This window comes from Hyperolius riggenbachi, chromosome 10 (genome assembly GCF_040937935.1).
Source record: "Hyperolius riggenbachi isolate aHypRig1 chromosome 10, aHypRig1.pri, whole genome shotgun sequence".
Taxonomy (NCBI): Eukaryota; Metazoa; Chordata; class Amphibia; order Anura; family Hyperoliidae; genus Hyperolius; species Hyperolius riggenbachi.
In genome coordinates, this window is record NC_090655.1 from 202,050,676 (window position 1) to 202,055,043 (window position 4,368).

The following is a 4,368-nucleotide window of genomic DNA, read 5'->3' on the forward strand; positions in this document are numbered from 1 at the left end:
GCGATCAAATGTAAACAGCAGGCAATCACTGTTCAATCATAGATGATCAGATGCCAATCAGAGTGGCATTATTTGGCAGCTGTCACATGCCAAACAATGTAAACGGCAATCGGTGGTGATCAGCGGGCAAACAGAGACAATCAGATGCCAATTAGAGTGAAATAACAGGCGATCAGATGTCAATCAACAGAGCACAGATGATCAAATGTCACTCAGACCTCAATCAGATGCCAATCAGACCTCAATCAGAGCTGATGACAGGCGACCAGATGTCAATCAGACCTCAGTCAGACGCCAAAACAATGGGGTAGGGGCCAGTGAGGGGTGATCAGCGTGTAGTCGGGGGCACAATGTGCGGCGATATGTAGTGTATTACCTTGGCAGGGCTGCCGTCCTCTCTGGTGGTCGATCTGGGCACACTGTGACCACCAGAGGAGGAGGCAGCCTGTATAACACAAAAACACATTGTTTGCAAAACAACATGTATTATACATTACTATCGTGCAGATCGTACCCATACAGCCCGCCGGCGTTGCTAATTTGCTGATGACGGAGGGGGGTCACAAAGGATGCTGAGCGATGCGCTCTGCTCCAGGACCTTACACCGATCGGCAGTCTTGGGGCAGCTGCCGCGGCCATGCCCATCGGCGTGATTCGGCCTGCAAGTGGTTAAAAAAACATAAACTCGTAGATATATATTTATAGGCCTTATTAGCTTTCTTTTATTGGATATATTTTTTATTATACTACCAATCATCTGATTTTGTATACCATTGGTGGAAATTGCTGAATTGATTTTTTTCATATATGGCATTTTTTTGACATTTTTTGACATTTTTTGACATTTTTTGGCATTTGGCATTTTTTTGACATTTTTTGGTGTTTGGTTAATTTTGAAACGTATTTTTAGTCGCAAGTATTGCGTATAGTTAGGACGCGTTCATGTGGCACTTTCTAGGCGGCTGCCTTAAAGTTCTTTTTAAATTTGTATGTCTTTTTCCAATAAAACAGACTAAGCTTTTCTGAAGGTGGTGCGGATCTTTCTCTTCATTTGTTAAAAAAAACATAAACATATTTTTTAAAAATTAAAGAAACATCCTGGGAGCAATCACAGCCCGCCAACAGAAAGTTCTGTTGGTGGGCAGAAAAGAGGGGGGGGGGGGAAATCACTTGTGTGCTGAGTTGTATGGCCCTGCAGTGAGGCCTTAAAGCTGCAGTGGCCTATTTTGTAAAAAATAGCTTGGTCACTAGGACGGTTTAAGACCATGGTCCTTAAAGGGAACCTAAACTGAGAGGGATATGGATGTTTCCTTTTAAACAATACCAGTTGCCTGGCAGTCCTGCTGATCTCTTTGGCTGCAGTAGTCGCTGAATCACAGACTTCAAAAGAGCATGCAGCTAATCCAGTCTGACTTCAGTCAGAGCACCTGATCTTCATACTTGTACAGGGGCTGTGGCTGAAAGTATTACAGACACAGAATCAGCAGGAGAGTCAGGGAACTGGTATTATTTTGAAAGGAAAAATCCATATCCTTCTCAGTTTAGGTTCCCTTCAAGAGGTCAAGCTTTGCAGCATCTAAAATGTCTGACACTAACCTCCACCCCTGTCTGATGCCCAACAGTCACCTCCCCCTTTCCCACTGCTAGAATTACCCCCCTCCAGGGCCAGAGCTACCATAGGAAAAAAATGGGCAATTGCCCCAGGGCCCCAGAGCCTGTAGGGGCCCCCAAGGTGTCCCTCCCCCATCTTAACTGTTGCTCCCCAGGGATTCTGCAGAGTCTGTTAAGGTGGGAGGTGATTGGGGGAGGGTTAGCAGCCAGCTCAGGGGCCCAGGAGGGAAATTTGGCTGCAACAAAGGGCCTCTAATGACGCTTTTTGGTCGGGGTTGTCTGTTAGGGGGCCCCCAGGCTAATTTTGCCCTAGGGCCCAATTGTTACTTGAACCGGCCCTGCCCCCCTCCCTACATTTCACATATTCAGACACAGAACCGTAGTGCTCAGGCGGGAGATAGGACAATTGTAGTGCGCATGCGATGCAGCACAAGATGAATTGCACTGCACTGGATCATAGGACAATCATAGTGCGTATGCGGTGCAGCACAGTGCACCAGATCATAGGACAATCATAGTGTGCATGCGGTTCAGCACAAGATGAAGGACAGCACATTGCACCAGATCATAGGACAGTCATAGTGCGCATGCGGTGCAGCACAAGATGAAGGGTAGCACATTGCACCCAATCATAGGACAATCGTAGTGCGCATGTGGTGTAGCACAAGATAAAGTGTAGCACATTGCACCGGAACATAGGACAATCGTAATGCGCATGCACTGCAGCACAAGATGAAGGGCAGCACATTGCACCAGATCATTGGACAATCGTAGTGCGCATGCGGTGCAGCACTAGATGAAGGGTAACACATTGCATGAGATCATAGGACAATCGTAGTGCGCATTCAGTGCAGCACAAGATGAAATGCAGCACATTGCACCAGATCATAGGACAATTGTGCGCATGCGGTACAGCACATGATGAAAGGCAGCACATTGCACCAGATCATAGGACAAATGTAGTGCACATGCGGTGCAGCACAAGATAAAGGGTAGCACATTGTTCCAGATCAAACAATGATTGTAGTGTGCATGCGGTGCAGCACAAGATGAAGGGTAGCACATTTCACCGGATCATAGAACAATTGTGCGCATGTGGTGCAGCACAAGATGAAGGGTAGCACATTGCACCAAATCATAGGACAATTGGGCGCATGTGGTGCAGCGCAAGATGAAGGGTAGCACATTGCACCAGATCATAGGACAATTGTGCGCATGCGGTACAGCACATGATGAAAGGCAGCACATTGCACCAGATCATAGGACAAATGTAGTGCACATGCGGTGCAGCACAAGATAAAGGGTAGCACATTGTTCCAGATCAAACAATGATTGTAGTGTGCATGCGGTGCAGCACAAGATGAAGGGTAGCACATTTCACCGGATCATAGAACAATTGTGCGCATGTGGTGCAGCACAAGATGAAGGGTAGCACATTGCACCAAATCATAGGACAATTGGGCGCATGTGGTGCAGCGCAAGATGAAGGGCAGCACATTGCTCCAGAGCATTGGACAATTGTGCGCATGTGGTGCAGCACAAGATGAAGGGCAGCACATTGCACCACCAGATCATAGGACAATTGTGCGCATGTGGTGCAGCGCAAGAGGAAGGGTAGCACATTGAACCAGATCATAGGACGATTGTGCGCATTTGGTGCAGCGCAAGATGAAGGGTACACATTGCATCAGATCATAGGACAATCGTAGTGCACATGCGGTTCAGCACAAGATGAAGGGTAGCACATTGCACCAGATAATTGGATAATTGTAGTGCGCATGCGGTGCAGCACAAGATGAAGGACAGCATATTGCACCAGATCATGACTGTTATAGGAAACCTAAAGCAAGAGGGATATCAAGGCTGCCATATTTATTTCCTCTTAAAGTGTATCCGGATGAAAAACTATAACAAGTATCTTGTCTATATATCTTATCTAAAGTTTACATAGTTTACACAGCAAATCTAGCTGCAAACAGCTTCAATAGTTTATGATTATTTATTCCTGTGATACGATTAGGGCAGCCATGTTCTGTTTGTCACAGGCTAAGAGCTGGAGATGGAATCAGCTTTCTTGTGTGTAAATTCAGTCCCCTCTCCTCCTCCCTCCTCCCGTGTGCCTCTGAAATCTCTAGCTAGTAACCTCCTCCTCATCCTGCCCAGACTGGGCTCCCATAAGCCCTTGCTACAGTGCCAATGCACTCTAAAAAGCTGTGGGCAAGGTTTGTTTAGTTTATAGGGAATTAGAGTATTAAAACAAAACAAAAAAAGTATTTGGTTTGAGGAATGCCCTATAAACTATATGAAAGGAACACAATTATGCAATGAGTAAAAGTTTATCTTGGATCCACTTTAAGCAATACCAGATGCCTGGCTGTCCTGCTGATCTTCTGCCTCTAACACTTTTAGCTATAGACCCTGGACAAGCATGCAGCAGTTCAGGTGATTCTGACATTATCGTCAGATCTGACAAGATTAGCCGCATTATTATATTATAGTCTGGCATTATTCAGACACTACTGCATCCTAATAGACCAGCAGGACTGCCAGGCAACAGGTATTGTTTAAAAGGAAATAAATATGACAGCCTCCATATCACTTTCACTCCTGGTTCAATTTCTGGTTGAGTGAAGGTGATTCCACAAAAAGAGGCTGCAGTTAGCCTATTCACCACAAGATAGCGATGACATCTCTCCCAGGTGGAACGCACAGAAAGGCAAAAGATAAAACCAAAGATAGGAAGTGTTGTCACAGTAG